The sequence below is a fragment of the Triticum aestivum genome, chromosome 5B (genome assembly GCF_018294505.1).
Source record: "Triticum aestivum cultivar Chinese Spring chromosome 5B, IWGSC CS RefSeq v2.1, whole genome shotgun sequence".
Taxonomy (NCBI): Eukaryota; Viridiplantae; Streptophyta; class Magnoliopsida; order Poales; family Poaceae; genus Triticum; species Triticum aestivum.
The window spans coordinates 534,290,710-534,314,582 of NC_057807.1; positions in this window are offsets into that span (position 1 = coordinate 534,290,710).

Sequence of the window (23,873 nt, forward strand, 5' to 3'; positions counted from 1 at the left end):
CTTTGTTGTTGCAAATTTTACGTGGCTGCTACGGGCTTAGCAAGAACCGTTCTTACCTACGCATCAAAACCACAACGATAGTTTGTCAAGCTGGTGCTGTTTTAACCTTTGCAAGGACCGGGCATAGCCACACTCGGTTCAACTAAAGTTGGAGAAACAGACACCCGCTAGCCACCTGTGTGCAAAGCACGTCGGTAGAACCAGTCTCGCGTAAGCGTACGTGTAATGTCGGTCCGGGCCGCTTCATCCAACAATACCGCCAAACCAAAGTATGACATGCTGGTAAGCAGTATGACTTATATCGCCCACAACTCACTTGTGTTCTACTCGTGCATATAACATCAACGCATAAAACCTAGGCTCGGATGCCACTGTTGGGGAACGTAGTAATTTCAAAAAAAATTCCTACGCACATGCAAGATCACGGTGATGGCATAGCAACGAAAGGGGAGAGTGTTCGTCCACGTACCCTCGTAGACCGTAAGCGGAAGCGTTAGCACAACGCGGTTGATGTAGTCGTACGTCTTCACGATCCGACCGATCCAAGCACCGAACATACGGGGCCTCCGAGTTCAGCACACGTTCAGCTCGATGACGATCTCCGGCCTCCGATCCAGCGAAGCTCCGGAGATGAGTTCCGTCAGCACGACGGCGTGGTGACGATGATGATGTTCTACCGGCGCAGGGCTTCGCCTAAACTCCGCGACGATATGACAGGTGGAATATGGTGGAGGGGGGCACCGCACACGGCTAAGGAACGATCCGTAGATCAACTTGTGTTGTTGTGCCTAGAGGTGCCCCCCTGCCCCCGTATATAAAGGAGCCAGGGGGAGGGGTTCGGCCGGCCAGGAGGGGCGCGCCAGGAGGAGTCCTCCTCCCACCGGGAGTAGGACTCCCCCCCTTCCTTGTTGGAGTAGGAGAGAAGGAAAGAGGGGGAGAGGAGGAAGGAAAAGGGGGCTGCACCCCTTGTCCAATTCGGACCAGAGGGGGGCTGCACCTCTCCTTCCTTTCGGCCTCTCTCCTCTATTCCCGTATGGCCCAATAAGGCCCATATACTCCCCGGCGAATTCCCGTAACTCTCCGGTACTCCGAAAAATACCCGAATGACTCAGAACCTTTCCGAACTCCGAATATAGTTGTCCAATATATCGATCTTTACGTCTCGACCATTTCGAGACTCCTCGTCATGTCCCCGATCTCATCCGGGACTCCGAACTCCTTAGGTACATCAAAACTCATAAACTCATAATAAAACTGTCATCGAAACCTTAAGCGTGCGGACCCTACGGGTTCGAGAACTATGTAGACATGACCTAGAACTATTCTCGGTCAATAACCAATAGCGGAACCTGGATGCCCATATTGGCTCCTACATATTCTACGAAGATCTTTATCAGTCAAACCGCATAACAACATACGTTGTTCCCTTTGTCATCGGTATGTTACTTGCCCGAGATTCGATCGTCGGTATCCAATACCTAGTTCAATATCGTTACCGGCAAGTCTCTTTACTCGTTCCGTAATGCATCATTCCGTAACTAACTCATTAGGTACATTGCTTGCAAGGCTTATAGTAATGTGCATTACCGAGAGGGCCCAGAGATACCTCTCCGACAATCGGAGTGACAAAACCTAATCTCGAAATACGCCAACCCAACATGTACCTTTGGAGACACCTGTAGTACTCCTTTATAATCACCCAGTTACGTTGTGACGTTTGGTAGCACCCAAAGTGTTCCTCCGGCAAACGGGAGTTGCATAATCTCATAGTTACAGGAACATGTATAAGTCAAGAAGAAAGCAATAGCAACATACTAAACGATCAAGTGCTAAGCTAACGGAATGGGTCAAGTCAATCACATCATTCTCCTAATGATGTGATCCCGTTAATCAAATGACAACTCTTTTGTCCATGGTTAGGAAACATAACCATCTTTGATAAATGAGCTAGTCAAGTAGAGGCATACTAGTGACACTATGTTTGTCTATGTATTCACACATGTATCATATTTCCGGTTAATACAATTCTAGCGTAAATAATAAACATTTATCATGATATAAGGAAATAAATAATAACTTTATTATTGCCTTTAGGGCATATTTCCTTCACATGCTTGCAGCGACATGAGACTTGCATATTTGATGTAACCTCAATTTGAATAATGTAGCCCCCAAGTGCCGGGTCGTAAGCCTGCAGCGACTCGGGACTATTCCTTTCATTGTAGAATAAATCATATCCATTAATAAAATAATAGCCATTGCACTGAAGCGACTTTGAAGACCTCCATCATAATATTGGCTATTGATAACCATAATAAGAATCAAGCCATATTGGCTATTAAAGATTTGAATAATATAGTACGGTATGAAAACCTCAATCATTCAATATCATCATGAAAATCCAGCCAGTTTTGGCTATTAAAGATTTGAACACCTCATCGGTTGATAAGTAAATCCCGAGTTTAAATACCTGGCGGCTCTTGGCCGATGACGACTTAATGCGCATTCATTGTAAGCCGGAATTTTTGTAACCCGGTGGCCTATAGCCCTTGAGAAAATCAATAATTGATAACCCTTTTGAGACACCAATTTCAGTGATGAGCTTGGACTGAAGCATTTATATAAGTCATAGTTCTGCAAATCTTGTACTGAGTTTAAACAGCATACACCTTGGCGACTTAACGTCAAAAGCCAGGGCGGGTATCCACCCAAATGTAGTCTTATCCTGCACACAAGTAGATCACAAGATCCCTATGATCCTTTGAATGATACCGCCGGTTTATGTGACCCAGATAGTGAAGTTGATAACTCAACTCTGTAAGAGCCGACACATATGATATTTGTGAAAACTCAAATACTTGCGATTGTATAAAAACAGATAAAATTTTTGAGGCTTCTGATTCGAATACGATCAGTAAACCATTCCAAAGGGGTTAAGCTAAGATTCGAATACGATCATATAGCCCCCAGTGGCGTTGGCGATGCCGATCAAAGTGGGTATCGACAGCTATGCTCTCTTTGGTTCGAATACGACTCATGTTTGAACAGGAAGCCCCCAAGTGACCTTAAAAGTTGTTTAGCGACGCTGATTCGAATATGATCCACGCCGATTCCCAAAGGGGTTGAGCTATGATTCAGATACGATCAAGAAGCCCCCAAGTAGGTTCAGCGGTTTGCTAATCAAAAGGGTATCGACAGCTATGTTCTCTTTGGTTCGAATACGACCTATGTTTGAACAGGAAGCCCCGAAGTGACCATATAAGTTTTGGCATTGCGCCGATCAAGAAGGTACTGATAGCTATGCCCGATGAGCAGGAAGCCCTCAAATGACCATAATAAGATAAGCCGTAAGGCAGGATACCTATGTTTGAACCGCGCATCATGGCAGCAAGTTTTTTTGGCACCCTTTAATCTTTCTGAGAACTCGAACTTGCGGGAGATTAATTCTTTTTGAACCGGAAGTTTAAACCGGATTTGAAAGCTTCAAAACCTTGTGAGAGATAAATTTACGTTGAGCCAGATTTTAAACCAGATATTGAGAGTGTCAGTGCTTTGTGGGAGAGAGATGTCTCTTGAAACCGGAGTCCTTCTTTTTAAGCCGAAAATTTTCTGACTGCCTTTAAATTTTTCACCAATTATAGCGGTAGCCTCTGGAACCGGGTTACCTTCCCTCCAATGACCCGGAGTTCTTGAATCCAGTGAAACCGGCTAATTTTGCCGAGCCATACCATTGTAGCCCCCGAGTCTCAAGATGACTCGAAGAGTTGGCTTGAAATTCTCCATATTTGACCATAGCAGAAAGTGTATATCATTGGCGTTGATAGCGCGATGTGAATCCAAAGAAGGTTGAGGTGACTGTGACGGGTTATAAATGATCCCGTATGAGCCGTGTCAGCAACTCGGCCAATGGTTTCTTCCAACTGGCGGTTTGAAGTTTAACCAAACTTGTAGTGGCGGTGACTTGTGCGCCTGCCCATTGAGCCATCCAGTGCAGACGGCGGCTGATAATACATGATAATTCGCCTCCAATTTGTTGGAAGGAAAAATCGGGCTTCCCAAGCAGTGACTCGCTTATATTCAATAAACAACTCATGCAGACAGGTGCGGCCCGGTGTGTTGATGTAGATCAGGTCGCGAGAGACGGACGGTAAAGACGCACAGACAGATGAAACGTCCGTGGCGTTGTAAGCCGGCGTGGTCGCGAGAGACGGCCATGGCGTTGTAAGCCGGTGCGGTCGCGAGAGACGGCCACGGTGTTGTAAGCCGGTGCGGGAGTCCGTTGAGTAACGACGACCACTTGTGCCAAAAGATGTTGGCGTGCCTCCATCTCCGTGGTATGATGTCACTTTTTGTCATAAATAATTGCCCTGCATAAACAATATTGCAGACCAAGGCAAAGATAAACTTGTTCTTTGACAAAAACAACCTATGCTAATAAAACAAATTTGGATGGATATCACCTGATTTATTTGGACGACGGATGACCCGTTTATCGCGGCAGAAGGTGGCTCCGGCAGACCAGCGACTCAATATAGTTCCGGCGGCTCAAAGCGGCAAGGGCGGCTCAACACAGCTCCGGCGGGTTGATGTAGATTAAGCTGCACGGGCGGCGACTTGGGCACACCTGTCCCATCAGTAAGCGGGCGCAGACGCCGGTGCGTGATGGTGCTGACGTACACTTCATAGGCACAATATGGCACCACCTTTGCTGAACATAAAAATATACAGACCAAAGTAATTGTTCTTTGATGAAAACAATATGTTTAATAAAATAAACTTAAACGGATAGATATCACCTGATGTATTTGAACAGCAGACATAAAATATCCGCTAGAATCTGTCCAGGATGTCTTGTACTGCGATTTCAACCTTTGAACAGACAAAGTACTACCAGTACTTGGCCTTATGTGGGATGCAGCAGTAACTTGGAACGGAGATGAACCGGCAATAGCGGCATGTGGTGGAGCGTGTCTGAAGTAATACAAGGCCGTGGCGGGTCGCGGCCACGGCGACAGGCTACAGCTGAAGCGAGCATTGAGACTATAGAGACCCAGGTAATTATTGTATCAACGGCGGGTTAAGGCTGGTGCTGCAGCTGCAGAGGGGTGTCGGCGACTCGCGGCAAGTGCGGCCCGGCAAAACGGGCGGCTCTACGGCTGAGAGGCGCAGGCCGAGACCAACTTGGTGGCGGGTCAGAGCCCGCGTGTAAGCAGGGGAGCGGAGCAGACCCGACAGTAGCTGGCGCACAGCCACGGCGGCTCAACACAGCAGAGGTGACCCACGGCTTGAGATGGAATCTGTACCAGCTTAATTTCTGTCGAGGCTTGACTAAGTACGTGAAATGGTTTGTACTTCCAAATAGTATTGAGGAAAAAGCCCACTTCAAATGCGAGCACATGTGCTCAGCGGAGGCGCTCGGTGACTGTTCAGGCCGGCGGGTCAGCAGGCAATTTGAGGCGCTCCATGAAGCAGACATATTCTTTGTCAGGGATCTTTTCGGGACATGGAGGCGGCCGGCAATGGCCGCAACAGCTGTGGAGGCAGGAAACGGCTCAGCGATGTTATCGAGGCCTGACACGGCTCGGAAACACCAAACCACGGCGATTCAACGGCCAACGCTACTCGAGGACAACTTGTGCCAGTTTTTTTAGAAAGGTAACTTTCCCCTGTACGGGTCTTTCCACGCTCATTAAGGAATACGCTGTAATCTTTGTCCACTTCCGAATATAATATCCGATTGTATTCAATGAACTGTGTCCGATTAGTAGCCGGTAAATTTCCAACTCTTGAGTGACTCCAAAAATACTTTTTCCATCGCTGTTCATGATTACTCGGCGACTCCAACCGTACCAGCTTTGGCGAGTTATGGATTCAGACTTGACACGCCAGCGGAAAACAGGCCATAGTAGAAAACGTCGATGTCGGCGACTTATGATGGCGCACAGGCGCAACCCTATCTTTCACTTAAACCTTAAATCTTACCCGTATTAAACCTGGACGGATGAATTTGAAGCTTATGCAAATCCTTTCAAACCAGCTCTTCTTCATCTGAAAAATTGCGAACTTCTCAAAACCATGGAAAAGATCCCTCCAAGATCTCAACACCACCGTGCGCAAACGCCACGGTGGGCGCCAACTTTGTGGATTTGTCACGGCAGATGTCCTTAGTGTGAGGACTTAGTCGCGAGGCCAGCGCATCTATGTGGTAGCTTGAGAGGGGTTGATCGGGGCGAGAGACACGATACACAAGACAAGGATTTAGACAGCTTCGGTCCCCGGGAAACATCATCCGGAATATCCCTACATGCTGTTTGAGGCTAGATCTCATTATGCTCATCGAGAGTCGCCGTATCAGCCGGCTCCCCCTTTGTGTCTAGCCCTAGATATTGTTTCTTGTTACTTGTCCCTCTTTGGGGTGCCCTGCCCCTCCTTATATAAGTTAGAGGGGCGGGTTACATGTGGAGTCCAAATAGGATTAGGACTAGCCTATCTTCTACTACAAGCCGGATACAAGTCCGGGTCTTGATTCCTTGTAAGGAAGATATTCCTCACGCCTTTCCTCTTAAGTCGGCCTACCATAACGTAAGCCGGCCTTCTGGGCCTTGAGCCTCCCGGGCCCCCGGGTCTTGTCGCTCCTCTGATCCGCTTGTCAGGTCACCCATAAGTCGCCAGGATCGGGCGGGTCACTTAGTGTGTCGTCCAGCCAGGGCGGGTCATTAGTGAGTCACCAAGTCCGGCCGGGTTATACTTCCGTCCGGGTTACACCGCGGGGTATATCCCCGACACTATCAGTTATCTAATTAGTTGTTGATAGGAGAAGTTAATTCCACTCTTTCTTAATGGTGTCAATGCATGGTCAGTTAGTTGATTAGGTTTTGAGCTGGGAGCGCCGTGTGACGTACACTGGGCGATCACGTTTGCACACGACCTTCGGGCGAAGAGCACGTTGACCTTCCGCGGCGGCGAGCTCCGACTCCGGCGGGTTTCTGATGGGATGAATAATTCTGGCCATGATAGGCGTAATAAATCTCGTAGGTAGAGGAGGAATAATACTTCTTCCTGTCCTAACTCTCCTACTGGTATGATTATATGTGATTCCGATCATGGAAAAATTTCGGTTGTTGAAGTTGGTAAGGGAAATCGTGGGGCTAGTTCTCCTAATTTGGGAGGAAATGGTGCTAATGAACTTTTCTTTGAACAAGATGGTGTTCTTAGTAGTAAATTTGTTACACATAAGCTGCAATTAGATCTGTATCCTCCCATTCCACCATTTTACTTGGAAGGAAACTAAAAAATATTGAGATTGACGTTCCCAAAACTTGGAAAAATTTGCCGATAGAGGAAAGGACAGTAGCAAAGTTTTCAGGGATGGATTTTTGAAAGATTTAGACCCTTGTTTAGAAAGAAAAGTGTCCATGCCTTGTGAGTTTGCTTTAGAGAAGCCCACTGGGCTGGTGGTGGGAGGGCACAATGCTCCCTCCTATGCTTTTATGCACCTGGTCCCATCCCTCACCAGGAGGAGGAGGAGGACGAGAGTTTCCTGCCTTTATCTGATCTTTGGTTATACCTAATTAGGAAGGAGGCAACACCCATGGATGGCAATCCTGGTCAAAATGGCAGGAGAGAAATCAAAACAACTTCAGTTACCAGTATCAACGCAATAGAGGTGGTAGGGAAGGTAGCTCCAATTTTAGTGGTGTAGGCTATAGAGGAAATTACAACAACCCTAAAGGAAATGAGACAAGTGCAATAGAGACTGCAAAACATTCGAACTCAGGGAGAAACATGTTCATAGCTCGCATATCCAATCTAATTTGGTGCAATCTGAGCAAAGAGGTCAGATTCAAAGTGGTTTGCAAGCAGGCTCTGCCCCTGGTCAGAATCAACAGGTTTCAGAATGGATTTACCTCAGGAGGGGGCTGATATACCCATTTTCCATCACTATTTGTTTAGTACAAATTACTTTCTATTAACGATGTTCTGCACATTATAGGACTATTCTAATGCATTTTCCCTCTTAATTTGCATATTTTACTGGAGAGGAAAACTGCCACAAAAGTTATAGAAAATCCAAAAGAATAAACAGCAAAGAATTATTATTTTTGAAGACAAAAATAAAATATTTTCTTTCCATAAGTTTCTCACAGGAAGTATGCCAGGGGCAAACCCCGACTGAGTGGGCATATGGGGTGGCCATGCGGCCCCACCACACGACCTAGCCTCTAGTCGCACCAACAAGGCGTGTGAGGCCCATAGGCCAACTCCCGACTACCTCTGAGTACCCATGGTCCTATATGCCCCCAAAACCCTATATGGTGTTGCAAAAAACAAAAAAAATGCCCTACGACCAACCAAGAACACTATGAAGATGCATAAGAGGGTTAGATTGTATTGTTACCAACTTCAAGTTGCAGCGGAAGAAGAGTTGGTGTAGATCGTTGATGAAGTCCCTCGAACCGTTCACAAACGATCCCTCAAACTGAAGACTGAAGGGAAAACCTCTCTACATATTAGAAGCATACGGACCTCACGATCCGGCAAAGCTTCATCGTCCATAGCTAATCATGGCCGGAGAATTAGAGGAGGGCGAAGATAACCTCATGGGGCTTCTCTATTATGAGGATAAGAGAGAACTAGAACTATCTAGTCTAGATCAAACTAGATGAGAACTAGAGCAAGACAGAAGAGGAGGCTTTAAAACTTGTGTTTTAGGGGCTAGCCCTACCCCTCTATTTATATGTTGAGCCTTGAGGTCATAACTTGGGGAGGGGGCCTCCCCAAAGTCGGTTTGGAACACAAGGAAGAGCCCTCCTCGGATTTCAGCACGGAACGCCAAGGTTCCCCGCATTTTTGAAAACACCATGGACCTCGGCGTCTAGCCCAGGACCATACGCCAGGGACCCTGGCATCTAGCCCTTGTCCTTCAGAAACCCCCTTTTGCACTAACCTCAAGCTTCGTGGGCCATATCCCTTGGCCCTAGCCAAGGTGTTCTCGCACTAGAACATTTCTGAAAATATCTGAAACTCTTTCAGAACTCTCTCAAAACTATTTCTTATATTTCCGGAACTATTCCGAGAATATTTTCTCATAACTCTTGCTCCACTAACACTTAACGGATCGTGATTACCTTAAGCCTGTGACCCTGTAGGTTCGGTAAAAATAGACATGAACAAAACTCCTTTCTTTCAGTTACTGATAGCGGAACCGTGAACATCCATATCAATCCCTATGAATACGCGAATGACATTCAAGTGAACCTTTGGTCATCATGTGATGTTCCCTTTGCTTCGTGATACTTTACGAAAACCGAGGTGAGATATATGGTATCCTCTTGAGTCATCACCATGCTCACCATACCGATCTCCTCGTTATAGGTTTTGTTCTTCTTTCTCGTTGATGTGTTACGCCATCCCCGTGACGTAGTCACGTATGTTGGGCCAGACGATGATGGATGCCGTCACACCGAGAGGGCCCTGAGAATATCTCTCAATCGTAAGGTGAGCAAATTTCACTCTCGAGCTATCTAATCCCTTGTCAAACTTTCCGATGAACCTGCAAGTTGTTGTTATGATCATCTGTTACAGATGACGTTTGAGCAACCCCAAAGTCTATCATACAGTAAGAAGTGATTACGATACTCTAATGATCTAAGGAACTAAAGCACGCATTAACACTCCGTGTTATAACAATTGATTTAAGACAATATTATCTCAAAGTATAATAAACAAGTTTAAGTCGATTCAGTATGATCGTTCTTCTAATGTTATACTCTCAAACTTGTTTTAGGATTATCGTTACACTTAATGATACCCTAAAATCCAGAAGACATGATCACGAACAACACTTGAGCTAGTCTTAGAGGCGAGACTAGGAATCTTATTTTGCCGTTTCTCATTCCTCACGTGCATATGAGTTTTCCACAAAATCGCATATTTCAGGATCATAGCAGTTATAGCATAGAATATAAACTCCTGATTATGAACATGAAAGTATAATAATATAATATTATTGCCTCTAGGGCATATTTACAACATATGGTTGAAAAAACTTCAGAACAAACTTTGAACTTGTAGATGAAAGCTAAATCGAACGATGAACTTGTAATCCCAGAAATTAGCACATCGAACTCTTTGATCCCGGTTATTTTGAACCTTGAGGGTGTTTCCAAATAGAGATCGTCAACGTGGCAGATCAAATCCCCGGATTGTTCGCTAAGGACGCGATTGGGACGGCCCATCAGACACAAAGCGGGGTTTCCTTTTTCTTTTTACTTTCCAATAAGGCGCGACGTAAAAATACCAAAAAAAATACACTCCGGTGAATCGCGACTTGGTGTCGTGGATCTCTAGTTGCTAGCCACTAGACTATATGGATGTTAGTGACATAATTACAAGCCCAAGTATAATTACACTACAAGAAATATGTCAACTTATGACCACCACTATTGGTCACTGAAAGGTCACAAATTTCCATTTATGACCTTTTTGTGACAAAAAACAGAAGGTCAAAAGCTGGCCGTCGTAAACTGACTATAGCGACCTTTCTTTTGGAATGGTCAAAGACGTTTACGACCAAAATATTCCTACTGTGGCGTTTTGGTCACTAGCAACCTCCCCCAGGCCACGTAGGCATCCAGCGTGGCAAGCTGATGTGGCACAAGATTCAGCCCGGTCCAATTCAATTTTCTACATGGGCCGAGCCCAATAATTCGGCCTATTTATGTATTTTTCTGTCAATTTTTGGTCAGGTTCATGGGCCAAGCCCTACAATTCGGCCTTTTTATTTTCTGGGCTTAGGCCATTTTGCATTCCGTTTCATTCAGCCTTTTGTTTTTGTTTTTCATAAATGCACAATATTCCAGTCCACTATTGTTTGGGCCATAGCCTTTTTAGAGCCCAAATATTATTCGATCCAATAGACGAACATTCAGCCTTTTTCATTCACAGATTTCAATTTTACACATTTCAACAGCAAACAATCAATAATTCTCACAATTAAATGATCAAATCCAAAAATCACTCTATGAAACTCAGAACAGCACATCTGCATGATCCATCAAGTGTACATACAATCAGAAACAAATACAGAGGCACCAAAACTATTGTGCACATCTCCAAGCTTCTTCTAATCTTCGGTCACAGCAGCAGCCACCTCGGTCGCTTGCCTCGCGCTGGCGAAACTTGACATGAAAATATATTATGAACAGACCATTCAAGAAAATGACATTTATTTAGAATGATAACACAAATTGAGCTAGCTAGTACCATGCTTTTTGTTCTCCAACTAGTTAAAATGAGATACCCACTCATACAAGAAAACAGATACACAGTGCAAGAGATACCAAAACAGATACACAAGTTGAGATGTAGCAGGCAGATTCATCAAGTATATATCATGATGTGTATTCATCATATAGCTGTTGAGATCCACCAATGCTCAATGCCAAAAATGTAAGATAATGGTTATGGAAAATAGTAAACTTGTAACCAGATTTAAAACAAACAGAACAGCAAGGTGATGCCATGACCAAATGCTAACCAGAATGCTTTTAATAAAATGGATTGCTTCTAGCTATTGTAGTAACGACATGTAGGTTCCATCAGGCCATGATCAAGTACTCCAAACCATTGCATGCTTTGCAAAATAAAATACTAGATGAATGTCACTAACAAGGGCACTAGGTGATTAATGGAACAAGACATGGCAGTGTATGTCTGAAGACAGGTGCTGCTTGCCGATGTTCTTTGCATAACTATAGGCTGACCGTCAAGTTAGCATTACACAAAGCGAAAAGGAAAGTGAAAAAGACATGGTAGCCTATAGCTATGCTGAGTACATAGACAAGCAGCACCTGTCTTCAGATATTGTTGGCTTGCAGCCACAGGTATCCTTGCTTCAAGTCAGGTCCAGGAACTCTTTGTGTGCACATCAAGGCAGTATAGCAGCCTCGGTCGTGCAGCCGCACTTCGCTGCAGGAAAACAAACAAATGGCTGAAGCATCTTGGTAGAAACATGATGAAAAAACTGCTAAATGGACACTAGCAGCAAAATATATTAGAATGTTAAATTTAACACAACAGTAACATCTTTAAGTAAAGTAAATTCCATGGCATATAAACACATCAATTCATTCTGTTTGTGTTTCTTGTAGGTCTGAAACTACTCAACTACTGTACGTGCGTAGTACTATGTCAGTAAGCAGCAGAGGAGATTTAAAAGGAAGGACCATGTGTGTGTGTGTGTGTAGAAAACACACACAAGAAACACTGAACATGATCTATTTAGTCTGACAGTTTCCATTACACAGAGGAGATTTGTGGTTGTGTGCATCATGTCATATACTTGCAATTTGTCATGCTGTTTTCAAGTTGCGAACACATAATACATTTGCCGGGGAAATAAAACTAATGCATGGGGTGTAAATGCATTTCAGCTGGGGAGAAGACGTTGAGAGTGCAATGGACTACACTGCTAGTAACCTGACAGAAAAATCTTGACAGGACACACTTAACCAAGAGCAGCCTACTCTGAATCTGAAGGATACTAACTTAGATATGAAAATAGCACAAAGCACAAAGCACCCAGGCTCTGAACTTAGAGCTGAAACATCTACTTAGCAGGAGTAGTGAGCAGAGGAAGATGAGAGGGGGAGGGAGATGCTACCTGCCGTGGTGGGTCGTCCCTTGACGGCGGCGACCTTGACCTTGGTGGCTGGGTGCACCCCTGCCGCTCCTTGAGCAGGACAAGGTTGGCGGCTGCAGCTTGAGGAGAAGGGCACTGAACGAGCACAGCAGCATCAGGTACTGCGCCTGCACACATAGACACAAACACCCGGCGTCAACGAGAAAACAACATTCAGATGCACATAATAATTGTACGTATATAATCTGACTTGATTTCTTCTTAAAAAAATTATTATCAACATGGCTAGAGACTATATAGATGGTTTACTCTGGTATGTAGGTACATGTGCAGGAGATGGTCTACTCTGGTATAGTAATTAGGCAGCCTTGAGGAACCAAAATCCATGGCTGCTAGATCGAATGAAACAAGGAGGGGGCACCTTCACCTTGGGTGGCTGGACGACGGCGCCGTGGATTTAGAGGTCTAGGTGGAAGAAGCCCTTGACGGAGGCGACTGTGGTGGCTGGGTGTGCCCCTCCTGCTCCTCCTCCTCGAGCAGGACAAGTTCAGCGGCTACATGGTGAGGAGAAGGCCCTCCTCTCCTCTCCGGGCGTCGTCTTGGTCGCTTGCCGGCGCGGTCTACCTGCAGAGATGAGACAAGAAGGGGTCAGGGGTTTGGAGTGGCTAAGGTTCAGGGGGCGAGGGAGGAGGAGGGAGACTCGCCAGATCGGATGGGGAGAAACTGCACAATCCCTAGCCATGGCTGCTGGCTAGGGTTTCGTTGGCGAGGAGGGAGGGAGGGAGGTTGGCGCGGCAGGCGGCTGCAGGGGGAGAGGAGGAGCCATCGGTGCTCTGCTGCTCAGCTCTCCGAAGCCCGACCACGAACAGATCGGCGGCGCGACCGGAGAGGAGACGAGCTGTAGGTGGAGGAGGACCGCGGGCTCCGGCGCGATCTTGGGGAGGGAGACCGTGGGCTCGGCGTCGCCTGGAGGTGGAGGAGCCAACGGCGGCGTGCGCGGGTGCGGGGAGGGTGGGAGCCGCTGCGGGTGCGGGGAGGGTGGGAGCCGCTGCGGGTGCGGGGAGGGGGTGGGAAGGAGGTTGGCGGCAGAGATCTGGAAGGGGAGGAGGCGACGAGTGGCGCAGGTTGAGGTATGGGTGTAGGGTTAGGGAAGGGAGGTGGCTTGGGGGTGGCGATGCGGTGGGGAAGGAAGGGGTCGGGGTGGCAATGCGGCGAGGATGGGCGCGGGGAGGCCATGGATGCGGGGAGGTCGCCGCCGGCTGGTGGGATCTGAGGGGGACGAGGGGATCTGCACCGGGGGACAGGGGAGAGGAAGAAAGAAAGGAGGCGGGGGGGGTGGATGGAAGATGCCAGCTAGGGTTTCGCCTCAGGTGGGGTTGGTGGGGAGGCGAGGAGCGACGGCTACCGTTGGATCCGGGAAGATCCAATGGTGTTTTGTGCATGATCCGTGTGCCTTGTCCACGGACCAATCAGAACGCAATACAATATTATGACCAATTGAATTGGTCGTGATAAATTTAAAAATAAGATGTTAGATCATCTTAGCTATTTACTTGACCTGATACATTGGAAAAAAATGAAACAAATGAAAACCTTCTCATCATGTCATCAAATGTGACCTAGTTTTTAGAAGAAAAATATAATAAGGAACTTTTCATTTTCTTTGCACGAAAATTCATTTTTCATTTTTCGAGTGCTCAAAATGAGTTTTTTTGTGAAGAACATACCAAATATTGGTTGCAAAATTGTACCAAATCATTTTTCTAAAATACTAGACCATATTTAATGTACAAATAACCAAATGGTTGGGTGTCAAAACTTTTAATCCACCTGTCGTGAAAAAGACAAATTTCCGCCGATTCAGCTGGAAGCGGGTCAAATTTTAACTACAACTACCTCATAGTTTGCTATTTATTTTTTCCAAAAATCATTTCTAGGTACATAAGTACCTATTTAATCAGAGAAACACCAAAAAAATTCCAAGATTCAACCACTAGCTAGGAACGGTCAAGCCTGCCGTTTTGACCGCATTTTGAAACGGGCATAAAAAATTCAAAAAAAATTAAAAAATTGGAAAACCTTCGCATTGTGTCATTATATGTGACCAAGTTTCCAGAAAAAATAATAAACTTGTAATACAGAAATTATTTTAGAAAAGTGTTCTCATAAATGAGCTATCATGTGTGAAGATTCATGGATTTCAACCCAAACGCTCAATCTCATGGTCACATTCATGGCATAGTTTGTTCAAATGATCTCATATTGTGCACAAGGGTGCATCTTGGAATTCCAAACAATGTTGCCAAAGGGAGTTTTCATTTTCTTTGCACGGAAAATTCATTTTCCATTTTTCGAGTGCCCGAAATGAGGTTTTTTTGTGAAGGACCTACCATATATTTGTTGCAAAATTGTACCAAATCATTTTTATAAAATATTAGGACATATTTAATGCACAATTGAAAAAATGGTTGGTTGTCAAAAATTTTGATCCACCTCTGGTGAAAAAGACAAATTCCCGCCGATTCAGTTGGAAGCAGGTCAAATTTGAACTGCAGCTGCCTCATAGTTTGCTATTTATTTTTTACAAAAATCATTTCTAGGTACGTAAGTATCTATTTAATCAGAGAAACATCAAATTTTTTCCAAGATTCAACCACTAGCTAGGAACGGTCAAGCCCGCCGTTTTGACCGCATTTTGAAACGGGCATAAAAAATTCAAAAAAATCAAAAAATTGGAAAACCTTCGCATTGTGTCATTATATGTGACCAAGTTTCCAGGAAAAATAATAAACTTGTAATACGGTAATTATTTTAAAACAGTGTTCTCAGAAATGAGCTATCAAGTGTGAAGATTCACGACTTTCAAGCCAAATGATCAATCTTATGGCCACATTCATGGCATAGTTTGTTCAAATGATCTCATATTGTGCACAAGGGTGCATATTGGAATGGCAAACAATGTTGCCTAAGGAAGTTTTCATTTTCTTTGGACAAAAAAACTATTTTTCATTTTCCGAGTGCCCAAAAGGAGGTTTTTTTGTGAAGGACCTCCCAAATAATTGTTGCAAAATTGTACCAAATAAATTTTATAAAATACTAGGACATATTTAATGCACAATTGACAAAATGGTTGGGTGCAAAAAGTTTTGATCCACCTCTCGTGAAAAAGACAAATTTCCGCCGATTCAGCTGGAAGCGGGTCAAATTTGAACTGCAGCTGCCTCATAGTTTGCTATTTATTTTTTCCAAAAATCATTTCTAGGTACATAAGTATCTATTTAATCAGAGAAACACCAAAAAAATTCCAGGATTCAACCACTAGCTAGGAACGGTCATTCCCGCCGTTTTGACCGCATTTTGAAACGGGCATAAAAAATTCAAAAAAATCAAAAAAATGGGAAACCTTCGTATTGTGTCATTATATGTGGCCAAGTTCCCAGGAAAAATAACAAACTTGTAATACGACAATTATTTTAAAAAAAGTGTTCTCAGAAACGAGCTATCATGCGTGAAGATTCATGGCTTTCAAGCCAAATGATCAATCTTATGGCCACATTCATGGCATAGTTTGTTCAAATGATCTCATATTATGCACAAGGGTGCATATTGGAATAGCAAACAATGTTGCCTAAGGAAGTTTTCATTTTCGTTGGACGAAAAAACCATTTTCCATTTTTCGAGTGCCCGAAAGGAGGTTTTTTGTGAAGGAACTACCAAATAATTGTTGCAAAATTGGACCAAATCATTTTTATAAAATACTAGGCCATATTTAATGCACAATTGACAAAATGGTCTGGTGTAAAATTTTTTGATCCACCTCTCGTGAAAAAGACAAATTTCTGCCGATTCAGTTGGAAGCGGGTCAAATTTGAACTGCAGCTGCCTCATAGTTTGCTATTTATTTTTTCCAAAAATCATTTATAGTTACATAAGGACCTATTTAATCATAAATACATGGTTTGGTGGCGATACGTCGAGGTTTGGGCGGTGGCCGAGGGCCCCAACTCTAGAGCGCGTAAACTCGCATGCCCGCCGCGTGGTCACCGCGTGACCGTGGCGTTGCCATGTGTTCTGGGCGACCTAGGAATGTCTAGTGGGTTTGTCACTCCCCAGGTTGGTGCTAGGAAGAAAATTACAACATAAGATTCTCACGAGGAGACCAATCGATGCTCAAACATGAATTAGAAGCCAAGTGTTTGATCAGCGGTACGGGAAATGTACATGGCTAATGGGCGTGAGTTTTGGCTGAGGATGATCAGTTACTAAGAAGACTGTTTTCACAAATTTTCAGCTCAAAAGGAGGAGCCTAGGTGGTACTTGCTTTGCAAACCACCACACTGGACATAAATACGAATGTTGAAGCTCGGCTCAAAATAATGAATGGATTGAGCTGGCATTTGGTGGAGGATGGTTATTTGGGCATAGGAAAGCACTGTAGAAAATGGACACTATTTGGACATGCCAAAGTGGTACTTCCTTCACAAACTATTACTCTGAACAGAATAGGAAAATGAATATTTTTGAATTATTTTTGAACTAGGCAAGGAAGGTTTTTACATATTTGACGAAGATATGACCCAAAGAATTTATGAGATTTTTTGGGAATTTTGAGAATGACAGAAATATAGGTTGCTTCACAACCTAGGCCAAAAACTGCCACATGGACATGACACATAGGCAAAACTGATGAGGTGGCGCCTAGTCATAGCAACCCACCACAATTTACAAGGCTATGACCATCTATATTGGTCGTTAACAACTAGAAATAAGGCAGCGGACTAGCGCTGTTAGCTTTATGACCATTTCATGTAAGGAAATTATGACCTTTCTGACCAAAATGGTCGCAATGGTTTAGGGTTTGGAGCCCCTCGAACAGCTTTTGACCAGTTGGTCTCAAATGGTCATAAATCTATGACCAATTCTTTCAGGGTCACTCACAGAAGGTCATAAGTTGACATATTTCTTGTAGTGTTAACAGAGACTGCAATGTCGAGATTTCAAAACTTTTTAAGAGCAAACAAATTTTGAAAACATAAACAACTTTGAAGTCCTGAGCATTTGCTAAAGTACGTACACCTTTTGAAATTCCAAATACTAAGAACAATTTTTTTGAAAATGCAATCAATTTTTAAAAGCGAACACACTTTGAAACATATTTTTTTAAAAGGGGAAACAATTTTTGAATCCTGAAAAAAATTTGCACAAACTTTCAAAAATAGCTCATCCATTTCAAAAAGTCTTCATCATTTCGTAAATTGTTCAGAAGTTAAAAAAATGTTCATGTTTTCTATTTTTTTCTATTTTTTGGCCACAAATTGAAAAATGCTTCGTGTTTTACAAAAAGTGTTTGGAATTTTCAAGTTCTGTTTACATTTTAAAGAACTTTCATGATTTAAAAAATTGTTCACATTTAACAAAAGATGTTTGGAATTCCAAAAGTTGTTCACATCTTTTCTAAAATTGTTTGAATTTCCAAAAATTGCGTCACATTCTCCTTAAAAATGTTTTTGAAATTTCGTAGATTATTTGTGTTTAAGAATATATTCGGCATTTCAAAATTCCAAAAGTTCTGTTTACATATATGAACGTTCCCGTGGCTGTTGTTATGGTGGTCGTGCTATCTGTTGTCATTAGCAGCGCTCGGAGCTGATTGTCCAGCTGCGCTCGTTCTCAGTGCGAGATCCTGATTTCGAGTGTGCTGTAAGCATTTTGGATAGAGTAATTTTTTAGTTGCCCAGTAATTTCTCGTCGCTCGTTAACTGGTATAGAAGACAAGTGGATTTGTGTAGTTTAAAAAATGTTTATTGTCATTACAAAAAATTAAAAATTATTATCATTATAAAAATAAAAAATAAAGAAATAAAAAGGAAAATGCAAAACAAACAAAAAAATCAAAGCAGCGTGAGATACTGCACTAATGGGCCAGCCCGATTCGTTCATTACAAAAGTCAACGATCCTAGGATATTTTTTTTCCTTGAGGAAACTTTCGATCTATTCATCTTCAGTACAACGAACACCGGAAATAATAGAAAATACATCCATATCCTAGGATTTGACTTGCCACATCAGCAAGTACCAGCTAAACGCCCTTGAGGTTTAAAATAGATCAGGATCAGAAAGTTCGATGTGCTAATTTATAGGATTACAAGTTCATGGTTCAATTTAGATTTTGTCTACAAGTTTAAGGTTTGTTTTGAACTTTTTCCGATACCGTAGGATAGAACATATTTTTTTCGCTCACAAAAATGTATCATCACGTGAATTACTCGTTCCGATCACACAGTAATAGTGATGATTCAACCCACTAAACAGAATGTTTCCTTGGCTGGGAAAACATATTACCATCACCAAAAATATATCTTAGAAAGTACTCCATCATGCATGACTAATTAATATGCCAGATTTGGTTGTTATAATTACAAAAATTGTTCCCGAAAATTGAGCTATTCTCTTTTTTGAACTTCGAAAATTTAGCTATTCATTTCTGCATACCAGACGTGATTCTTGGAAGCGTTTGTTTGCAAACAGTAATTGACAGAAACTAACTACCACCAAGCCCATCCTGGGACCATATTATATACGCAGTCAATTAACAGTACAATCCAGCAAATCAGGCCCGGGGATTTACTGGCGGATCGGACGATGCACGTGCCTTTGATCCAACGGCCATACGAAGAAGCAAAAGATTAGAAGCTACGTGAAGCCAAGCCATGCATGCAGTTCAAAACTGGAAACATTAAACCTACGTGAAGAGATCCTTGGAAATCTGGTCTCTGCAAGTATGGAAAGTATTGAGAGAGAGGGCAGAGATGGAGCAAGATTAGGACGAATTAAGCCGTGATCTCGACCACATTAACCCCCGGCCAGCCTGTGATCTCGCACAATCTTCAAATTTGGCAAAGTGAACTTGATCATCTCCGCATTCAGTCCCGACCTTCTATAACTAGCACGCGCAGATCGCATCCAAGAACTCAACTCGCGTGCAAAAACCAATGGAGCACAGCTCTGGCACCACGTCCATGGAGCTGGTGCCAGTGGAGAGCGTGGAGGGGGAACAGGAGGTGCCGCCGGCCAATGGGGAGCCGTCGGCGCCGGCCCTGGAGCTAAACCTCCTCGGCGCCCTCGGTGCTGACGCGAAGGGAAAGGCCATGTCGAGCGAGGCGGCGGGGCCGTCCGTGGAGCAGAAGGCGGCGGTGGCGGCCGCAGGCGGCGAGAAGCGCCGCATGTTCAAGTGCAACTACTGCCAGCGCAAGTTCTACACGTCGCAGGCGCTGGGCGGCCACCAGAACGCGCACAAGCGCGAGCGCTCCATCGCCAAGCGCGTCGCCGCGGGGCGGGGCGGCGGCCCTGGCGCCCTGTACGGCGCGGCCGACCCCCTCGTGCCGCACCACCTCCGCTACCCCAGCGTCTGGCCCTATTCCGCCCCCGGCAGGTTGTTCCTCGGCCGGGGCTCCGCCGCTGCGCCGTTCTACGGAATGCACATGCACCACCACGGATGGGGCGCGGCGGCCCTGCCGTCGCTGGCCGGGCTCGCGCGTCACGCCGCTGCCAACCGCCCGATGCACCCGCCGGAAGTCCCTGACGCGGCGCCGGCGATGGCCGCGCCGATCCGGTGGGCTGCAGGTGGCAGCTCCGGCGGCAGCGGCAGTGGCCACGGCGGCGATCATAACGGCGGCAATGAGGTGAAGCAAGAGGAGGAGATCGCCGGCAAGATAGACTTGACTCTCAAGCTCTAGCTATCTCCGTAGGGTCTGATCATTTCATTACTCCCGTCCCGTTAGAGCCTTAAGATTCGATCTTGTTGTTGACAATGGTCATTGCTAGTATCAGTCATCTAATTAGTTGTTGATGTGAGAAGTTCATTCCGTTCTTCCTTAATTGTGTCAACCCCAAGAGAAGAGATACTAGCTAGGAGTATAAGAGATTTACCTTATTATGAGAAAAACATCATATCTATCTATTTTGTAGTTTTATACTACACGGGAACAATAAGTCCCGTGTTTTGTCTTCCCTAGCTATGTTGTTCCATTCCTCCATTTCTTGATTGTACGTCAAGAGAAGAGATTGCAGCAGCTCTTTCTTTTGCGCAGTTAAATGCAGTGTACTGGATACTTGAATTGATCTACCTGATTGAGCTAGTTGTGCCCTTGTGAGCCGAATTGCTTACTACCATCCGCCATGAACGGTATAATAATAACCCTGAACCAGTTAATATCCGTTCGCTTGAGAAAACCAGAGTAATCAGAACGGCGTTATAGGTTATAGCTCGGTATCACCATGGGCTATTTGCAATCTGAAATGTGATCTGAGTTAAAGTTATATTCTACTCCCTCCCTCCCATAATATAAGATGTTATTACATCCAATATATGAGTATGCAAAACACTATTAGTGATACATCTACATCAATTTACAAAGGAAAAGAACATGGTTGTTATTTGCTTATCAGTGGAAATTTTGTATCATCTGTTTATTCTTCATTGTGTGATATGTTGTTCATTGGTGCGGTTCTCTTGTTCTCTTGGTCTTCAGCCAAATAAGAACCATGTGGTGTCTCTTTATTTCCAGTTATCACCATGTTTGTACTTTGCAATACGATTGTGGATTTGGTGTGGCCGTGTGTGGGAGATTCGTTTGAACCTGAAAACCCTATGGACTTAATGTATTGCTAACAATGTTTTTCTTTCTTTCTGTAGAGCTTTGTAGATATGTATATGCATGCATTTTGTGTCCCTGTTGTGTCTGAAAATAAAACGCGACCTTGATTACTTTCTGCATGTATATCAATGGATCTGCTCCTTGCTCTATCAGGACGTAGATACTCCCTCCGTCCGAAAATAATTGTCATCAAAGTGGATAAAAAGAGATGTATCTAGAACTAAAATACATCTAGATACATCCCCTTTTATCCATTTTGATGACAAGTACTTCATCTGTAAAGAAATATAAGAGTGTTTAGATCACTAAAGTAGTTATCTAAACGCTCTTATATTTGTTTACAGAGGGAGTATTTCCGGACGGAGGGAGTAGTTTGTTTGAATCACCGCTGTTGTTGCTTCCTCTGTTGGGGGAGTAGTTCCATCAAGATTGTAGTGCGACTTCTCAAAAAAGAAGAAGATTGTACTGCGGCTCTCCAAACAAAATCTCGTCATTTGTCAAGTTGTTTACTTATTGTATCTCCCTTTCAGAGACAGTTAACTGATCACAGATACCTGAACATCATGCGTGCATATTTACGTCCAGCACCAAAGACGGTGCTTGGGCTTCACTGCATGCCAACGCTTCCACCGAGGCATGGCAAGTCAGATAGTCCCTGTAAATTGTCGCATTGATACCGGCCTTGCGGATCCGGCACCAGAACAAACCATACCGATCGAGCCATCAAGACGAACACAAATGTCCTGAACACGGGGAGCATGGCGCGATCTGTCTGTCCCAGTCCTGGCAAGTAATCGTCGCCGCGGCATTCGAACTATTGGTGATGCGGTTCTCTAGTTATTTTAGTGAAGGTGCTGCTCGAGCACCCAGTCTCGAGTTCCGGGCAAAAGCCTAAGGCTGACATGTGTTGTTTGTGCAGAGGTCATATGTTTGCTCATTGTGCTTGTATCCTTTTGATACTTCATTTTAAGCTAATAGAATCCACCCTTGATCGAAAAATGTGCATCATCGGTTCGTTTTGTCTTTACAAAATCTCCGCTGGCCAGGTCTATTGGCACTTGGCAGGGAAATTTTTTTATATGAAACCAGGTCTCATGGTTAACAGGTGAGACCCAGCCTGATGTATGACATGTCCATTCACAAATCACAAAACATTTAATCTCTTCCACCTAATTTCAGGTGGGAGGTGGGGTAGATGCTTTGTGATTTGTGAATAAGACACGTGTCATCCATCAGAATGGGTCTCACTTGCTAACCCGTGAGACATGGTCTCATAGAATTCTTTTCCACTTGGCAGACGCGATCGGGGCGTGTGCTCACTTTTTTTCTCCCAAAACGGCCGCGTACCCCCACACTGGGCTTTGCAAAATCAACCTGTCAGGCCCATCGACTTCGGCCCTACAGCAACTACAGCCCCCACTGCCCTCTCCTCTGCTCTCTGATGCCAAATTGCCAATCCCGTTCCAAGTGAGAATCCAACAAAGAGCTCACCGTCACCTCAAAAATCAAAAAATAAAAAGAAAATTAAAATCAGACGAGTTACCGGCGCTCGTACGCAGGCACCAGCCAGACTCGTCGGCCGTGCTGGCGGTGGCGTGGAGACGAGACGCCGCCGTCGTGCAACCAGGGCACGGGGAGCCAGTGGACCTGACGGCGCGCGAAACTCCAGGCGGCGGAGTGGGCGAAGGCGAGGGCGATGGCGAGGAGATGGTCTCGTCGACGTCCAGCCGCCGGGCGATTACGACGAGCCGGATCACTTCATCAACCTCGTCTTAAATCTGAAGGCCTCCTCCGTTCGCTGGAAGCTGGGAAGAGCGCCAGGACCCAGGCCGGCCCGCCTTACCGAAAAAGGGTTGCCCCCCCGCTTTATATTATAAAGCCACGACCACACGATACAAATGTTGGGGCCACAGCACAAGCAAGCCCAAAAGAAACAAAAAAAGAACTGAAGAGAAAATAATGCCAACAACGGCAGATCAACGAAAACGATGAGGACCCGCAACCGCCGCGCCCACCGGAAAATACCACCACGCTCCTAGCATTCCGGACCGCCGCATACCAAACAACACCCTCAAGAGGGATCGCGACGATGACGACGCTGTTGCCCGGACATGTCCTAGGGTTTCCCCCGGTACGCGAGGGGTGAGGTGGAAGGGGTATGCCCGACGCCCTTCAGGAAGGCACGGCGGCGCCCACGAGCGTCACCGCGTCGGTGCCGGCCCGGCCGACAAGGATTTCTCCCGACCACCAACCAACCACGACCCCAGACAATCCATCCCACGCCACCAAACACACCGCCCACCAACTTGCACCACCACGGTCGAGCAGTCTCCATCGCCGTCTCACCATGGCAAACGAAACGGGACCGACGGAAACAAGACGACGCAACCGGGAACCAGGAGCGGCAACATCAGCAGCCTCGCGGGAGGGAACATCCTCCACCGCCCCTGGCGGGATCCGGCCGGACGCAGCACAGGGGCAAACCGGGCCACCCCTGGCCCAGCCGAGTCCGAGACGGGCTCGCGAAGCCCCCGTCGCCGCGCCAGGCCGGCCCGCCTTCGCCCGCCCGTCA